The 19,739-nt window shown below is 45.8% G+C and overlaps 1 protein-coding gene across 3 annotated transcripts in view; it reads right to left on the bottom strand.

Moving 5' to 3' along the window:
* cab39l (calcium binding protein 39-like) overlaps positions 1-19,384 on the bottom strand; it is a 91,610-nt gene extending 72,226 nt beyond the window's left edge. Inside the window, exons 1-2 of one of the 3 annotated variants that reach the window (XM_070894035.1) lie at positions 19,140-19,384; positions 5,068-5,194 (exon numbers count right to left, since the gene is read on the bottom strand). The gene's annotated coding sequence lies outside the window, so the exon portion shown is untranslated. Of the gene's footprint in view, positions 1-5,067; positions 5,195-18,488; positions 18,782-18,875; positions 19,011-19,139 lie in introns of those variants that run through there. The other 2 variants (XM_070894037.1, XM_070894036.1) reach the window with 2 other exon arrangements.
* Between the last annotated feature and the right edge of the window lie 355 nt (positions 19,385-19,739).

Below are 19,739 nucleotides of genomic sequence, written 5' to 3'. Positions count from 1 at the left end.
ACAAGAATGTGATAATGACCAGATAATCTGTTTTAGTGATATTGATTGAGAGATAAATATTGACCAGGACACTGGGGATAACTCCCCTGTTCTTCTTTGAATAATGCCATGGGATTTTTTTTACGTCCACCTGAGAAAGCAGAAGGGGCCTCGGTTTAAAGCCCGAAGTGATTATCTGCAACAACTTTTGTGTCCTTGTGCACAGGCATGCGGTCGACGTCGCCCCTTTTGCGCATGCGCGATGTCACCTCGGTCCGGCCGCACATGCGCAGTACCCACAGCTGGGGCCGGCCGGTCGGGGGAGAACGGAGAGGGGCTGGCCGGTCGGAGGAGACCGGAGAGGGGCCGGCCGGTCGGGGGTGGGGGATAGGTCTGCAACTTGGGGTGGGCGGAGGCGGAGGATTAGGCCATGAACTTGGGGCAAGGGAGTGAGGCAGGAACTTGTTTGGGGATGAGAGATGGTCTTAACCTGTGAGAGTGAGCTCTATTCTGTCTGGAGTCAGCAGTCAGAATGGTTCAAATTACACTTTGCAAAGTCAATGTTTAGGGCGGTTCTAATTACACATTCCAGAGAAACTGCTGGGTGTCTTATGTTCCCAGGGGACCAATCAGCAATGTGATCAAGGAAACCCAATCAGAACTTTTAGGTGTTACAAATAAATGCATCCTTTAACGCCTCATCCGAAAATCAGCACCTCCGACAGTGCAACACTCTCTCAATGCTGCACAGGAGTGTCAGCCTAGATTTTTGTGCTCAAGTCCCTCGACTGGGACTCGAACCCACAACTTCCTGACTGCGAACCAATGGTGCTACATTTACCAACTGAGCCACGCTGTCACATGACCTGCTCACCAATGCTTAGTTTTAGTTCTGCCAAGTTCATTCAGCTCCAGACCTTATTACAATCTTGGTCCATGGACTAAAGAGCTGAATTCTAAAGGTGATGTGAGAGTGACAGCACTTGACATTCAAGGTAGCATCTGACAGAATGTGGCATCAAGGAGCCCTAATAAAATTAAAGTCAATGGAAATCAGGGGGAAAACTCTCTACTCGCGAGTCATACCTAGCACAAAGGAAAGTGGTTGTTGGAAGCCAATCATCTCAGGCCCTGGACATCGCTGCAAGAGTTCCTCAGGGTTCTGTCCTAGGTCCAACCATCTTCAGCTACTTCATCAATGACCTTACCTTCATCATAAAAGTCAGAAGTGAGAATGTTCACTGATGACTGCACAGTGTTCAGTTCCATTCGCAATGCCTCAGAAAATGAAGGAGTCCATGCATGGATACAGCACGACCTGGACAATATTCAGGCTTGGGCTGATGTGTGACGCGAATGTTACTTGCCACCCAAGTACCATCTCCAACCAGATGGTCAAGAACCACCTCCCCTTGACATTCAATAGCATTACCACTGTTGAATCCCTACCACCACAACATCCTGGGGGGTAGGGAAGGAGGTCACCATTGACTAGAAAATTAACTGGACCTGCCACATAAATAATGTCAGATCAGAGGCCAGGTATTCTGCGACAAGTGTCTCACCTCCTGACTCCCAAAGCCTTTCCATCATCCACAAGGCACAAGTCAAGTGTGATGGAATACTCTCCACTTGCCTGGACGAGTGCAGCTCCAACAACAAGAAGCTCGACACCATTCAGGACAAAGCAGCCCGCTTGATTGGCACCCCATCCACCACCTTAAACATTCACTCCCTCCACCGTGGCTACTGTGTGCACCATCTAAAAGATGCACTGCGGCAACGTGCCAAGGCTTCTTCGACTACACCTCTCAAACCTGTGACCTCTACCACCTAGAAGGACATGGGTAGCAGACACATGGGAACAGCACCACCTGCAAGTTCCCCTCCAAGTCATACACTATCGTGACTTGGAAATATATGATCGTTCCGTCATCGTTGCTGGGTCAATATCCTGGAACTCCCTCCCGAACAACACTGTGGGAGTACCTTCACCTCATGCATTGCAGCAGTTGAAGGCGACAGCTCACCACCTTCTCAAGGGCATTTAGGGATGGGAAGTAAATGCTGGGCTTGCCAGCAACGCCCACATCCCACGAATGATTAAAAAATACAAAATGTTCCAATTTCTGGAATTTGATTACTTTATCATGTTTTGTTTATCTATAGTTGATTCCCCCCAGTTAACCTAGTGTAAAATGATAAATCTATACGTACACAGCTCTTGGGAACTTGCAATGGAACCACTGTTCCGAGGCTGAGGTTAAAACATACTGTTGGGGCAGAACAGAGGTGCTATGCTCTGTATTTCTGTACTTTACTTGACCAGAATAGTTTGATATTAACAATAGGCACCAAAGTTGGAAGTATGTTCCATTCGACAGCTTAACACGAGCACAAAAATTAATCAATACGCTTATAACAAAAATCTCAAGCACTCTTTATAAGCTCCTTGTATCTGAAAATAGGAGATTTCTTACATAGTACAAAACCAAATGGGCAATTCACGATTGAAAATTACCCAATGTTCAAAGTGGGAAATTTTAAATAATTTCATCAACAGACAAATCTACTCTTAGGCCACAGTGAATCTCCTTCAATTATAACAGTGTTAAGAAATTGCAACAAGGAGATTTTTGTTGATTTTTTTTTTTTAAATTTGCACAAGTCCATGGCTACCAGACATGCTGCAGTATCTCATCCAAGTGGGCACACCTTCATTGCTGAGCCAAGATAGTCTGAGCTGACAGGCTATTCCATTCTGGGTGGGGAGGAAGAGGTGAGGGAGAAATCGTACAATAGTCCAGCAGCTTCCAAGGTCATTTCCCCGATTGCCAACCCACAAATGACCAGACTTTAACTTCAAAATTTGAACTCTCAATTTCTGGACCATAAACATCATAGTGGTACATTAGTGGTTATGTAACTGTATTACTAATCTTCAAAACATGTAGTAGGCATGAGGATCTCTAGTGTACATACAGAATGAAACCAGGTCTGTTCAAATTAAGTACAATACAACTCCAAATTACACATCATTAGGAACTGTGTAAAAGGTGTCTCACCACTATACATGGGCTTGTTAGAACTCCCAGAATTCACAACTACTTAATTCTCCATACTATGGGCCCAAGTTTCCACATGATTGGCGCCTGATTTTTAGGAGCAACTGGTGGAGAACAGACTTAGAAATCGCAATTCTCCACATTTTTTTTTCTGCAGTTCTAGTCAGTTAGAACAGTTTCACTTTGGAACAGAATTTTTTCTTCAAAAGGGGGCGTGTCCGGCCACTGACGCCTGATTTCAAAGTTTCCACAGTGAAAACGTACTCCAAACTAACTTAGAATGGAGCAAGTGAAGATTTTTGTAGAACTGAAAAAACCTTGTCTACACATTAAAAAATCAGGCGCAGGTTACAAATTAGGCATCCAGAACGAGGTGGGGGGGGGTGGGGGGAAGAAGGGAAGTCATTAAATTCTATAATAAATCCTTATTTAAACTTATACAAATAAATCCAACCTGAATAAAAATTTATAAGCAAAGAAAAGATTAAATAAACCATCTTCCTACCTGCGTGAAAGTGCTTCAGCCAGGGAGAATGCTGCAGGAAGCCTCAAGTTGAGGCAGCCGTTTGTTCCCGCCGGGGGGGGGGGGGGGGGGGGGGGGGGGTGAGGAGGAGGCAGCCGTTCGTTCCCGCGGGGGGCGGGGAAGGAGACAGTGAGAAGGCTGCAGGAAGCCTCAAGTTCAGCAGCCATTTCCCGACGGCAGGGGCGCGGGGGGGGGGGGGGGGAGGCCGTCGGGAAACGACTGCCTCAACTTTGAGGCTTCCTGCAGCCTTCTCACTGCTGCAAGAAGCCTCAGTGCTGATGTGCTGATGGCAATGTGCTTTTATTAAAAAATGTTCAAAAATTAAACAGCTACAAAAAACTACAAAAATGGCCGAGTGCCAATGTTTCCTTCACACTGCGCGAACGCTCCAACGCGCACGCGCAGGGTTGCCGGCAGGAAAAAAACTAATTTAAATGGTACCCGCCCCCTCCCACTTACAAAATCGGCGCGAGTGGTAGGCTCCGCCCCCCTGGGCGCCGCGCCAAGCAGACATGGAGCTGCAGGGCGCTCCAGAACCACGCGTTTTTTTTCCGGCGCGAAAAACGGGCGCCCAGCTTGGAGGGGCGCCCGTTTTTTATCGTGTGGAAACTAGTTCAGCATTCGGTTTCCAATAAACGACATTTATATAGTGCTGCTACTTAGAGAGCACCGATTTGAATAGTGTAAAAATGCCAGCAGTCCCTTTATGACTATTAGTGACTGACTGGCAGTTGAACCTATTTGCATTCATTTAGTAATTTTAACAGGTTCAGTTGTTGATTAATAAATCGGAACATCATTGGTACAATGCTTCAAATTAAAAGACAACTTCAGAATATTAATTGCTTTATTCTAGATTCAAGATTGTAAAAATCAAAGATTGCTGTCGTCAAGCAATAACCACAGATCTGTACAAAAGTTAGTTCTTCACAGATGTGCCACTTTCTACTGCACTAAATAGACTATGTAATAAAGCAGCAAATTATGATTCTAAATAAGAAGAAAAAAAAAAGAAAGCAGGCAACATCAACTCTATGGTTCAAGTAGTTTGTATACCGACATACTAAGCCATTGAATGGTATGGTGTGAATCTGCAATTATAGCTGTCCACAGCTCATTTCCTAACTCAGCCTAGAAGTAAGGTTACTTCTTCACGAAATAGGGATCAAATGGAACTCTGTCATTCTGCTTGCAGAGTGGTAGTGGTCGAGGCCTGGATACAAGTCATCTGCTTGTCGTCATTGGCAAAGAATTGTCCATTGCATTTGGGTGGAGGAGGGGGACATAAAGACCATAGTGGGACAGAGGAAAAAGCATTCTAGAAAGACTCCCAGTGCATCATCGCTGATACATAGGAAGACTAGAAAGTCTGCCCTTCTGTACAATATATAACATACCTCAGCTGAAATGTAATTTTTGAAAAAGTAGAAACACTACCTTTGCAGCTCTGCCCAAAAGGTATCGCAAATTTAATCGAATAAGAATGTGTCAGTCTCTTACCTCTTTGGTAGACTGGGGTAAGGCACACAAAGAAACAAAATATGCCCTTTCAGCAAGAAATCCTCAGCAAACAAGATCTGTCAACAGCCTTTTAGTTCAGCAGGATTTCTAAGCTTCTGTACGTCACCTAAAATAAAAAATAATTCAGAGCTAAACGGTTGAGCTAAAAATGGAACTGATTTATTCAGTGCAAGCAGACTGCTTCTTTGTTATAGTTCGAACTACATATGCGTATAAACCAATCCAAACACTAATATATACGTGGTGTTGGGCATCATCCATATGATTCATTCTGAAACTTCATGTACTATAGCTTGCATATATTAACAGTAAACATGTAAATATTTAGTTTGGTTGAGATGAGTGTTAAATTTGAGGCCCATCCTGAAGAGACTGCTATTGGATCACATCACTGCCATGTAACAGGAAATTAGGTAATGACTCAATGCAAAAAGCATACAACTGTACTGTTACAACACAATCAGATTTGTTGAACACTTGGATTTACAAATCTAAACCATCCTACCAAATACACAGAACTAAAATTGTTATCAGCTGAGTGGAGTTTCTCAGCAAACAGATTAAATAGTTAGAGTATATTAAAAAAGAACTAACAAAGGTTAGTAACATTAAACCTAGAGAGAAGGGCAAAAGGACTTTGTGTTGAAGGATAGAACAGTCTCCCTTCCCCTCCCTTTGATGCCAAGCGCGGCAAGCAACAGTTATTGTAACATTCATTCTACAGAATACCACATGGACTAGCATATAGTCAAAACACATATAGCACAGGTTACTCCATTTAGCAGCTGTCACTTCTGCCTGCAGCAATGCAAAAGTGACATTATAACCTGGCAGTCGGGTTATTACGTGGACTCTGGAATAAAGCAGTGCAAGAAATACACGCCCAAAAACAATGGCATTTTACCACCCGAGATTGACATCACAGACAATAACTCTAGTATGATACCAAACTGCATTTACAAAGTGCTGAGGGAGTCTGTTGGATACTTCATAAACTTTCCCAGCGCTAAGATTACAGAGGCTGGATCCGGCATTTTACAGGTTGCCCACTGTAGACATTAAACTGCTTCTCTCAGTTACTCTCCAGGTTAGCGCTGGCCTCTGAATCAAAAGGCTGTAGATTCAAGCCCCACATTTGAGTACATAATCTCAGCTGATACTCCAGTGCAGTCCTACTGGATGTGCTGACCTTCGGATGAGATGTTATCCATGGGGCAGACTTGCCCTTGGTTTATTAAAGTGCCCATGGAACTATTTGAAGAACTGGGAGCTACTCCTGGTGTTTAAGGCAACATTCATTCCTCAACCACCACCACCAAAAACAGATTATCTGGTCATTTATCTCATTGCTGTTCACAGGACCTTGCTATACAAAAATTGGTTGCTGCATTTTTCTACATCAGCGACTACACTTCAAAAGTACTTCATTAGCTGTGAAGCACTTTGGGATGTCCTGAGAACACAAAAGCAGTTATATTTACAAAAGCAAAATGCTGCAGATGCTGGAATCTGGAATAAAAATCAGAAAATGCTGGAAACCTCAGCGGGTCAGGGAGCATCTGTGAAGAGAAAGCAGGGTTAATATTTCGGGTTGATGATCCTTCGTCAGAACTGGAGTGTTCAGAAAGAACAGATTCTTAACAAGCACTGAAAGGGGGAGGTCTGTGATAGGGTGGAAGACAGGAGAGATTAGAGAAACAAAAGGGATGATGGGCCGAAGTGAAATTGTAATCCAGGAGTTAGAAAAACATTAGTCAAGATAGGGTATGAATGGCTGGATAATGACCGGCTGCTATTAAAGACAAGGAGAAAAAAAGACTTGGGGGGGGGGGGGGGGGGGGGGGGGGGGATGTGCAGAGGAAGAGAGAAAGGGAGCCAAAGATTGGCAGCAGTTACGCTCTGAAATTATTGAACTCTATGTGGAGTCCAGAAGACTGTAAAATGCCTAAATGAAAGATGAGATACTGTTCCTCGAGCTTGTAGTTATATTTACTTGCACTTAGATAACCGCTTTAAAGTAGTAAAATATCCTAAGCCACTTTACAGAAGTGTAACCAAGCCAAAGAAGCATATATTAGGACATGTGATTAAAAGCTTGGTCAAAGAGTTAACTTTTAGGAATATCTTAAAAAGGAGGACAGACAGGTAGAGAGGCGGAGAGGGGAAATTAATTCCAGATCTGTGGGCTTAAACTGCTGCAGGAATGTTTGCCAATGGTGGGGCAAAAGGGAGTGGGGGATGTTTACAACTCAGGAGTTGGAGGAACAAGAGTTCTCAAAGGATCGTAGGTTATAGAGAAAGAGAGGGGTGAGGCCATCGAGGTATTTGAACATAGGATGAGAATTTTTAATTATTGGCATTGGGGTACTGGAAGCCATTGGAGGTCAGCGAGCATTGGGGTGATGGGTGAACAGAACGCGGTGCTCATTAGGATATGCGCATAACAGTTTTGGATGATTGAAGTTTATGGATGGTGCAGGATGGGAGCCGACCAGGAGAGCACTGGGAAAGTCGATTCTGGAGGTAGCAAAAGGCATTGATGCGTGTTTCGGCAGCAGATAGGCTGAGGCAGGGGAGTAGATGGGTGATGTTATGGAGGTGTAATATGAATGGAGATGATATGGGAGCAGAAGTTCAGCTCACGGTCAAACCAGATACAGAGGTTGTGAAGAGCTGGCTTAAAGAAAGAAAGCTCACATTTATATAGTGCCTGTCATGACCACCGGACGTCTCAAACACTTTACAGCCAATGGAGTACTTTGGAGTGTAATCACTGTAGTAATGTGGGAAACACAGCAGCCAATTTATGCACAGCAAGCTCCCACAAACAGCAATGTGATAATGACCAGATAATCTATTTTTGTTATGTTGATTGAGAGATAAATGTTGGCCAGGGCACCAGGGATAACTCCCTTGCACTTCTTCGAAATAGTGCCGTGGGATCTTTTACGTTCACCAAAGAGAGGAGATGGGAGCTTGGTTTAAAGTCTCATCCGAAAGATGGCACCTCCAACAGTGCAGCATTCCCTCAGCACTGCACTGGAGTGTTAGCCTAGATTTATGCGCTCAAGTCCCTGACAACCTTCTGACTCAGAGGCGAATGTGCTACCCACTGAGCCACAGCTAACACAAACTAGAGGAAGTGGCTGGGGAGGGGTTGGAATCAGAGGAGTGGGAACAGAGTTTATGGCAGAAGCCAAAGGTTTTAGAAATTGTAGCTCATCCAGGACTGGATGTCAGACAAGCAGTCCGACAACACAGTTTAATGGTAATAGGGTTGCTAGAGTTGAATGTTGGTCTCATTGATAAGGTGAGCTCAGAGAAGGCATGACAGGATATAACAGAGAAACTGGAGAATGGTGAGGGTTCAGGGCTAGGACAAGACGATGCAAGGATGAGGCAGAGGCAGCTGAACAGATGGTTTCAATGACAAAGTCCATGAGCTCCACACACATGTTGGACATGAGGGTGAATGGAGTAGTGGAGAGGGGTTAAGGAGATGGCTGGTAGTAGTGAGCACTTTAGGCAAAAGAGCAAGAGGCTCAATAGTGCTTGATGTGGTCCAGTCAGATCTGGTGATGACAGGCTAAACCAGTTGCGCCACAGATATGTTCAAGTCTGCGCACCTTGGACTTGAGGGAGTAAAGAGGGGGCCATACGAGGGGAACAGCCAAGCTGAGAGAGAGGAAAGGTTTTACTGGGGACAAAGACATCAAAGGCAGAGGTGAGGGGGTGATTAAACTGATTTGCAGCTGTAGACGTATTGTGTGAATGAAGAACCAAAGATTAGGCAATTGAGAGTTCAAAAGTGCCATTGTAGTGACTTATGAGGAGAGTTTTTTTCCAGTGGGGTTGTGAGAGGCAAGTGATGAAACATAGAAAATAGGTGCAGGAGTAGGCCATTCGGCCCTTCGAGCCTGCACCACCATTCAATAAGATCATGGCTGATCATTCACCGCAGTACCCCTTTCCTGCTTTTTCTCCATACCCCTTGATCCCTTTAGCTATAAAGGGCCATATCTAACTCACTCTTGAATACAGGTGCAGCGCCCCAAATCCGGAATGCTCGGGACCGAGGCCGTTCCAGATTTTGCATTTTGCTGGATTTTGGAACGTATTTCCCGATTTCAGAATGTCAAAAGGGGCTGGGGGGGGGGGGGGGGGGGGGGAGAAAGCACGTCGATGAGTTGCTCGGCTGGGGCCTCACTGCCATGGGGTTGTTTGCACGGGCCCCGCTAATGAGGACCTGATCGGGCGGGGCGCGCTGCCGTGGAGGAGTTCCTTGTCTGGCCCAAGGTAGGTGGGATTGGGCAGCCGAGGTGGGTGGGAGAAAGGGAGCCTGGGCCGAAGTTGGGCTGTGTGAAGTCGGGTTGGGGCGGGCCACGTGAAATCGGGCCGGGTCGGGGCCGGCCAAGGTCGGGCCACGCGAAGTTGGGTGCGTGAAGTCGGGGCAGGCCGAGGCAGGGCAAAGTCGGACCGCGCGAAGTCGGGGCAGAGGTTGGGCGGTGCTGGGGCAGGCCCGCACAATGTTGGGTCGGGGCAGGCCGAGGCCGGGCCATGCGATGTTGGGTCGGGGTGGGCAGAAGTCAGACGGGGCGAGGTCGTGTCGCACGAAGTCGTGGCGGGGCGAAGTCGGTTCTCCAAGGCGGGAGTGTCCGGATAGCAGAACATTTTACGGTTTCCGGATGACCCCGCCACGGATAGGCCCGGTGTCCGGATTCCAGAACATTCTGGATTCCGGAACTCCGGATTTTGGATGTCGTACCTGTCATGTATCTTACATTATTATATATAACTGTATCCTAACATGCTATACATGACTGTAATAAGATATGGCCTGTAACCACCAGCATAACTTACCACCAGGGGTGCACGTGCAAGAGACAGGTATATAAGGACAGGTCCCAGGCAAGTGCAGCATTCCAGAGCTGTGAAATAAAGGTGCAGGTCCAGAGTGACCTTGACTTCACTAAATGCCTCGTGTGAATCTGTACTGGAGACACAGGATTTTACAATAGCGACGAGGATGGGATCCGCCCAACAGAGTCCAAAACAGAAGCAATTCGCCTGGCACCCAGGCCCCGGAATGACTCAGAACTGCGCGCCTTTCTCGGGCTACTCAATTACTTTGGGAACTTTATGCAGAACTTAAGCACGCTGCTGGAGCCTCTCCACGTGCTACTCAGGAAGGGGTGCGATTGGTTTTGGGGGGACGCCCAGGAACGCGCCTTCAATAAGGCACGCAACCTTCTGTGTTCCAACAGTGTTTTGACTTTCTTTGATCCAGGTAAAAAGCTAGTTCTCACATGCGATGCGTCAGCGTATGGGGTCGGGTGCGTTTTGCAACATGTCAATAGTGCGGGCAAATTACAACCCATAGCTTATGCCTCCAGGTCATTTTCGCGGGGGGAGCGCGGGTACGGAATGGTAGAGAAGGAGGCGCTCGCGTGCGTGTACGGTGTCAAAAAGATGCACCAATACCTTTTCGGGGCCAAATTCGCGTTAGAAACCGACCACAAGCCCCTCACGTCCCTCCTATCCGAGAGCAACGCAATAAACGCCAACGCCTCGGTGCGAATTCAACGGTGAGCACTCATGCTGGCGTCCTACGACTATACCATAAGGCATAGACAACTGTGCCGACGCACTCAGCAGGCTACCCCTGGTGACCACGGAAGGGTCTGACGAACAGGACTGTGAGATAGTCATGACAATCAATGTCTTTGAGTCCACAGGTTCGCCCATGATGGCTCGCCAAATCAGAGCCTGGACGGCCAGCGACCCCACGTTATCCTTAGTAAAAAGATGTGCCCTAACCGGTAACTGGGCAGAGGCTCGCGATGCCTGCCCTGAGGAATTAAAACCCTTTCACAGGCGCATGCATGAGCTATCACTACAAGCAGACTGCCTGATGTGGGGCAGCCGAGTAGTCATGCCTCTGCGAGGCAGAGAGGCATTTGTCCGGGAGCTCCACCGCGAGCACCCGGGGATCGTTCTCATGAAGGCCATAGCCAGATCCCACGTCTGGTGGCCTGGTATTGACGCGGACTTGGAGCTCTGCGTCCGAAGGTGCACCATTTGTCCCCAACTCAGCAATGCCCCCAGGAAGGCTCCACTGAGGCCCGGGCCTACCAAACCGTGGTCGCGGGTGCACGTAGACTATGCGGGCCCATTCACGGGCAAAATGTTCCTCGTAGTTATAGATGCATTTTCAAAGTGGATCGAATGCACCATTTTAAACTCGAGCACAACCTCCACCACTGTGGAGAGCCTCGCAACCATGTTTGCAACGCACGGAATCCCTGACATATTGGTCAGTGACAATGGTCAGTGCTTCACCAGCACAGAATTCCAAGACTTTATAATTGACCACGGCATAAATCACCTCAAGACGGCACCGTTCAAGCCGGCCTCCAACGGCCAGGCGGAGAGAGCAGTGCAAATCATTAAACAAGGCATGCTTAAAATCCAAGGTCCCACGCTGCAGGGTCGCCTGTCGCGACTGCTGCTGGCATACAGATCTCGTCCGCACTCACTGACTGGGATCCCCCCCCGCGCAACTGTTGATGAAAAGGACTTTAAAAACAAGGCTCTCATTAATCCTCCCAGACATGCACAAAATCATTGAGGCAAAGCGCCGTAAGCTGACTGAGTACCATGACAGAAATTCGAGGGGGGAGATGGAATGAGATAGGGGACAAAGTGTTTGTACTAAACTATGGCAGGGGTCCCAAATGGCTTGCAGGGACAGTAACGGGCAAGGAAGGAAACAGGCTACTGGTAGTACAAATGGACAATGGCAAAACCTGCTGGAGGCATGTAGACCAAGTCAAAAGCAGATTTACCAACAACACTGCGGAACCAGAGGCAGACTACAATGTGGAACTCGCACCACACCTGGTGGACAGACAGAGGGAACAATCTGAGGAAAGGGCAATCCCAACAGACAGCCCAGGCGAGTCAACAACAATCACACCAATCGAAACAGACAGCCCAGGTGAGATACCAGCAACCACACCCAAAGAAAAACAGACACCAAGGCAAATAACTGAACCACAACTCAAGACGCTCCACGTGAGAGCGTAGACCACCTGAGAGACTGAACCTATAAAGACAATAAGACCTTGGGGGAGGGTGATGTCATGTATCTTACATTATTATATGTAACTGTATCCTAACATGCTATACATGACTGTAATAAGATATGACCTGAACCACCAGCATACCTTACCACCAGGGGTGCACTTGCAAGAGACAGGTATACAAGGACAGGTCTCAGGCAAGTGCAGCATTCCAGAGCTGTGAAATAAAGGTGCAGGTCCAGAGTGACCTTGATTTCACTACATGCCTCGTGTGAATCTGTACTGAAGGGACAGGACTTTACAGTACCTGTATATCCAATGAACTGGCATCAACAACTCTCTGCGCCAGGGAATTCCACAGGTTAACAACTCTCTGAAAGAAGTTTCTCCTCCTCTCAGTCCTAAATGGCCTAGCCCTTATCCTAAGACTATGTTCCCTGGTTCTGGACTTGCCAAACATCGGGAACATTCTCCCTGCATCTAACCTGTCCAATCCCGTCAGAATTTTATATGTTTCTATTAGATCCTCTCTCATCCTTCTAAACTCCAGTTAATATCGGCCCAGTCGATCCAGTCTCTCCTCATATGTCATATGACTGATCCCGGGAATCAGTCTGGTGAACCTTCGTTGCACTCCCTCAAGAGCAAGAACATCCTTCCTCAGATTAGGAGTCCAAAACTGAATACAATATTCCAGGTGTGGCCTCACCAAGGCCCTGTACAACTGCAGTAAGACCTCCCTGCTCCTATACTCAAATCCCCGAGCTATGAAGGCCAACATACCATTTGCCTTCTTCACCGCCTGCTGTACCTGCATGCCAACTTTCAATGACTGATGTACCATGACACCCAGGTCTCGTTGCACCTCCCCTTTTCATAATCTGCCGCCATTCAGATAATATTCGGCCTTTATCCACATTTAACTGCATCTGCCATGCGTTTGCCCACTCACCTAACCTGAAAAGTCACCCTGCAGCCTCTTAGCATCCTCCCCACAGCTCACACTGCCACCCAGCTTAGCGTCATCTGCAAACTTGAAAATATTAAACTCAATTCCTTCATCAAAAATCATTAATGTATATTGTAAATAGCTGGCGTCCCAGCACTGAGCCCTGCGGCACCCCACTAGTCACTGCCTGCCATTCTGAAAAGGACCGTTTATCCTGACTCTCTGCTTCCTGTCTGCCAACCAGTTCTCTATCCACGTCAGTACATTACCCCCAATGCCATGTGCTTTAATTTCGCACACCAATCTCGTGTGGGACCTTGTCAAAAGCCCTTTGAAAGTCCAAATTCACCACATCCACTGATTCTCCCTTGTCCACTCTACCAGTTACATACTCAAAAAATTCTAAAAGATTTGACAAGCATGATTTCCCTTTCATAAATCCATGCTGACTTGGGCCGATCCAGTCACTGCTTTCCAAATGCGCTGCTATTTCATCTTTAGTAACTGATTCCAACATTTTCCCCACTATTGATGTCAGGCTAACCGGTCTATAATTACCCGCTTTCTCTCTCTCTCCTTTCTTAAAAAGTGGTTTTACATTAGCTACCCTCCAGTCCATAGGAACTGATCCAGAGTCGATAGACTGTTGGAAAATGATCACCAATGCATCCACTATTTGTAGGGCCACTTCCTTAAGTACCTTACCGGCCTTCAATCCCATCAATTTCCCTAACACAATTTCCCACCTAATAAAAGGATTTCCTTCAGTTCCTCCTTCCCACTAGGCCCTCGGTCCCCTAGTATTTCCAGAAAGTTATTTGTGTCTTCCTTCATGAAGACAGAACCAAAGTATTTGTTTAACTGGTCTGCCATTTTTTTGTTCCCCATTATAAATTCACCTGAATCTGACTGCAAGGGACCTACGTTTGACTTCACTAATCTTTTTCTCTTCACATTTCTATAGAAGCTTTTGCAGTCAGTTTTTAATGTTCCCAGCAAGCTTCCCCTCATACTCTATTTTCTGCCTCCTAATTAAACCCTTTGTCCTCCGCTGCTGAATTATAAAATTCTCCCAGTCCTTTGGTTTGCTGATTTTTCTGACCAATTTATATGCCTCTTCCTTGGATTTAACACTATCCTTAATTTCCCTTGTTAGCCACGGTTGAGCTACCTTCCCAGTTTTATTTTTACTCCAGATAATTGTTGAAGTTCATCCATGTGATCTTTAAATGTTTGCCATTGTCTTTCCACCGTCAATCCTTTAAGTATCATTCGCCAGTCTATTCTAGCCAATTCACGTTTCATACCATCGAAGTTACCTTTCCTTAAGTTCAGGACCCTAGTCTCTGAATTAACTGTGTCACTCTCCATCTTAATAAAGAATTCTACCATATTATGCTCACTCTTCCCCAAGGGGCCTCACACAACAAGATTGCTAATTAGTCCTCCCTCATTATACATCACCCAGTCTTGGATGGCCAGCCCTCCAGTTGGTTCCTCGACATATTGTCTCGAAAACCATCCCTAATACACTCCAGGAAATCCTCCTCCACCGCATTGCTACCAGTTTGGTTAGCCCAATCAATATGTAGATTAAAGTCGCCCATGATAACTGCCGTACCGTTATTGCACGCATCCCTAATTTCTTGTTTGATGCTGTCCCCAACCTCACTACTACTGTTTGGTGGTCTGTACACAACTCCCACTAGCGTTTTCTGACCTTTGATATTCCGTAGCTCCACCCATACCGATTCCACATCATCCAAGCCAATGTCCTTCCTTACTATTGCGTTAATTTCCTCTTTGACCAGCAACGCCACCGCATCTCCTTTTCCTTTCTGTCTATTCTTCCTGAAGTTGAATACCCCTGGATGTTGAGTTCCCAGCCTTGGTCACCCTGGAGCCATGTCTCCATGATGCCAATTACATCATATCCATTAACAGCTATCTGCGCAGTTAATTCGTCCACCTTATTACGAATACTTCTCGCATTGAGGCACAGAGCCTTCAGGCTTGTCTTTTTAACACATTTTGCCCCTTTAGAATTTTGCTGTAATGTGGTCCTTTTTAATTTTTGCCTTGGGTTTCTCTGCCTCCACTTTTACTTTTCTTCTGCCTCCATTTTATTTCCCTCTGTCTCCCTGCATAGGTTCCCATCCCCCTGCCATATTAGTTTAACTCCTCCTCAACAGCACTGGCAAACACTCCCCCTCGGACATTGGTTCCGGTCCTGCCCAGGTGCAGACCGTCCGGTTTGTACTGGTCCCACCTCCCCCAGAACCAGTTCCAATGTCCCAGGAATTTGAATCCCTCCCTTCTGCACCACTCCTCAAGCCACGTATTCATGTGAGCTATCCTGCGATTCCTACTCTGACTAGCACGTGGCACTGATAGCAATCCTGAGATTACTACCTTTGAGGTCCTACTTTTTAAATTTAGCTCCTCGCTCCCTAAATTCATCTTTTAAGTAAAAAGCGGGGTGAGGTCCTACATCATCCTATATGGTACCTATATGCACCACGACAACTGGCTGTTCACCCTCTCTTTTCAAAATGTCCTGCACCCACTCCAAGACATCCTTGACCCTTGCACCAGGGAGGCAACATACCATCCTGGAGACTCGGTTGCGGCCACAGAAACGCCTATTTATTCCCCTTACAATCGAATCCCCAATTGCTATAGCGCTCCCACTCTTTTTCCTGCCCTCCTGTGCAGCAGAGCCACCCACAGTGCCATGAACTTGGCTGCTGCTGCTCTCCCCTGATGAGTCAACCCCCTCAACAGTACCCAAAGCGGTGTATGTTTTGCAAGGAAGTGATCAGAGGTATATCAGGAAGTGATCAGAGATGCCCATTAATACTGGTATTGAGAGTTTATATGAGGGAGAGATTAAACAGGATAGGAGGGCAATGGAGAGTACTTGATTGTATTTATCTTTATGGAAGACCAGCTTTTTTCAATAGTTTGCATTTAATTAACAATTACTGTTGCTGAATATTAGCAAAATATTAAATTCATCAAATCGCTGCTGTTCTATGAATTCCATGTGGCAGTGGGTGGACTGGAGGTGATGTTTTAATTTTTTTTGTTTATAGTTTAATTGTTTTAAAACTGTTCAGAAATAATTAATTGCACAAATTAATTATCACACCCCACAAGTATTAAGGGGGTGGGGGAGGAGGAGGAGGGGGGAGTGGTAGCAAAAATATTCTTCACAGGTGGTCAGACTTTGGCATTCTGTATCACAAACCATTGTTGAAGGAAAGTAAAGAGAATTCTTAAAAAAAGAGAATTAGATCATTGCTTGCAAAATAATAAGAGCAGGGGGAATGAACACAAGAGTTGGATTAGATCGAGTAGCTAATGTGGAGCAAAACACTGCTGCATGGTTGATGGGCCAAGTCTGTGGTGTAATGTTCTGTGTACGAGTAGTTGACTGGGAGGAATGGACTTGGGTCAATTATGTTTTATAAACTATTTTTTTCAAGCTTGCTATCCTACTGCAGTTAGTTAAAGCTGTTGAATCTTTATTATGAACGGCTTTTGTGGCTGCTAACTAAACCTCAGACTTCGCCTCTTGCTCCAAAAAGGAGAACACCAACAGGACACCACTGCAGCTCCAACTTCACACACACGGTCACAGCAGCGGGTCATACTGGATTCACACAAATCCAAGAGCAGTGAAGAGATACACCAATATTCATAATTTATGTAAGACAACCTAGCATGTTAGAGCACCAATAAAATATGCATTTATATAGCACCTTTCATGACTTTGGGACGTACCCAACATGCTTTACAGCCACTGAAGCAATTCTGAAGCGCAGTTACAGTTGTAATTTAGGAAATGCGGCAGCCAATTTGTGCACTGCAAGGTCCCACCACAAACTGCAAGGAAACAGCAAGTATCAGATCACTTTCTTTTAAAAAAAAAAGGTATTAGTTGAGTGATAAATTTTGGTCAGGACACCAGGAGAACTCCCTTGCTCTGAATTAGTATCATGGGATCCTTTATATCCACCAGAAAGGCCGGACAGGGTCTTGGTTTAAGTCTCATCCAAAAGACAGGACCTCTGACAATGCAGCACTCCCTCAGTACTGTGCTGAAGTACCAGCCTAGACAATGTGCTCAAGTCTCAGGAGTGGGGCTTGAACCAATATAATCATAATAGCAGTTACGGTACAGGACCAATTCTCAAGTTGAAATTCTTGGCTGTGCTGCTGTAAGGAGGAACCAACTGTCACATATCTCCTGGCATCAATACTGGCAGAGGCCTACGACGGCCTTTCCTCGTTGCTGCAAATAATGCCTGGCCTAAATGACTCAGTAAACTTTGATTTTTTTTTAAATGCCATATTTACCTTTGCACAAATTACAGAATCTAACAGCACAAGCAAAATTCAATTTGGTCAGTTGACATTTCAGAGAATTAGCAAAGCACTGGTCAGCTTACAGGAGGATTTCCTAAAATTAAGCAAATCTTCAAATTATTCCTCCACTTAGAATTTCTTATTAATAAACAATACACAGATCTGATACATACAGCACTGTCTTCATATATTGTTCATTGAAGGATGTTTGGTTACATTCAGTTGTCAACCAGATACAAAATATATTTGGCACAAAATTTTTTTTTAAACCTTTAAGTTCTCTCTTTGGTCACTTATCTTACTCTGTGCAAAATGATATGAATTCATTTTTGTTTGAGAAATATGAAACGCAGAGATTAGGTCAATCCCAAAATGTATTTTTCCCTCTCCAGGTTGCTTCTTGTTTCACATGCTTCGATGTCAGGGCCAGTAATATCTCAATGACAGCAGTCACTCCTGTCTTGCAGTCCGTCACCTTTTGTTTATACGTACATTAAGTGACAGGCAGCAGGAGAAAGCTGGTTCACATTAACAACCTGCAGTTCGAAATAAACTAATGTGACAGTCAGGCACATCATCAATCCACAGGTCATGAAACTGGTAAAACTTTTTAATCCTACATCACCTGCACCATTTTCAACTGGAAACCACAAACATCAATATGAAACAGAGCACTTATTAGACTATGATAATCAAAACTTCTAAAGTGAATCTCAAAGCATTATTATTAATCTCTGTACTCAATGTTCATAAACTGATCAAGCCCTGCTGATTATCTGGATCCCTTGACTGGATTACTGCCTTCTAATTCACTTAGAACTATCCATTATCCTCTGTAATACACCATAGAAAGGGCAACCTTTTGGTGATTGCATTAAAAACGTTAAAAATGTTAATTGCATGTAAATGTAAACACGGGATGGTATTAAGAGCCAGTCCAAAAGAAGCAAAATATCAATTAGATTTCATCTCATATGGGAAAGTGAATGTTTGCATACTTTTGTTCCTTTGTGGATCTAACACAGACTCTGAAATTTGGCAGTCTGTTTATAGAGAACGATTGGAACACTGCAAAAGGTGGGATGATCACTCAGATTGTCGGCCTTTACATAACACTCCAATGAGCATCCGAGAGCTGACGTTCATAAAACTCATCCCCGCCTCAGATTTAAACCCTCAGCCTCTCTGGCAGCTTGAAGTCAAGCACTCAAAATCAAAAGAAAAAAAGTGATCCTATCACAACGCAGATTTCAAAAATAGACAGAGACGTCCAGTTAAATAATTAAACTTGAAAAAAAGAGTTGATATGGTCCAGAACTATTTTTAAATGCGCCATGCATTCTGATGCAAGTCAATTAATTAAATAGAAAATAAGCAAAAGTTACGATGGAAGGAGCAGCTGTCTCCGCAACCGTAGCACATTTGCAGCAAATCCAACCAAAAGCAATGCAATAGGTGGTGTCTGGGGATCTGGATGCAGCACTGAACGAGTAACATTGCATTGCACAAACTCTTGTGGTCGCCGCTGATTGACAGGTACATGGCGAGCATGCGCAGTGACCTTACCGAGTCTACTGCCCACTGACGGCAGGGAAACGGCCCAACCGTCACTCTGTGGAAATAAAACTCACTTCACCCCAGACACCGACCTGCTTTCTCTTCTTCTCGCTCTTTCCGTCCTTTCCAGGAAGAACGCAACGACCGCGCTGCGGACACGTTTGCTTCGCTGTGGTATTACGCGGCGCACCGGCAGAAGGAGAACGAGATAGTCAGTCACACCGCCGCCAGCCCTCTCATTTCCGGCTCTTTGTATTGTAAAGCAGCTCGCTGCGCTCGGACCGCCCCCCCTCCTTCGTCAACGGAGGGGAGGGCGTGGGGGTGGGGTGGGGAACTGAGCTCTACGTCACCGAATCCTGCGCACGTTGCGCGTCACCGAGTCACGTGCATACGCCGAGTGCCCGGCGCTTCTGCTCACGTGATCTGTGCGCGACGGGACGCGAGCGGGAAAAGTGTAAGCGCTGCTTAACCCTGTCTGTGCCGGAGCCGTGCCAACCCAAAGGTAGGGGATTTGGTTGCACACATGCTGAAACCACAAATTACAGCGTCCATGCAAATGTAGGCCTCGTGTTTCCAGTGGGACTGGCAATTTTGGTTGGACGTGTTCCTGGAGGTCAGATGATGATGAGACGTTTGGTCACGTGACATGTGGTCACATGGCACTTGCCAATGTTATTGCAAAGCTTGGGTTG

The sequence above is a fragment of the Pristiophorus japonicus genome, chromosome 11, assembly GCF_044704955.1.
Source record: "Pristiophorus japonicus isolate sPriJap1 chromosome 11, sPriJap1.hap1, whole genome shotgun sequence".
Taxonomy (NCBI): domain Eukaryota; kingdom Metazoa; phylum Chordata; class Chondrichthyes; family Pristiophoridae; genus Pristiophorus; species Pristiophorus japonicus.
The sequence above is the reverse complement of the archived record's forward strand: the minus strand, read 5'-3'. Positions and strand labels throughout refer to the sequence as shown.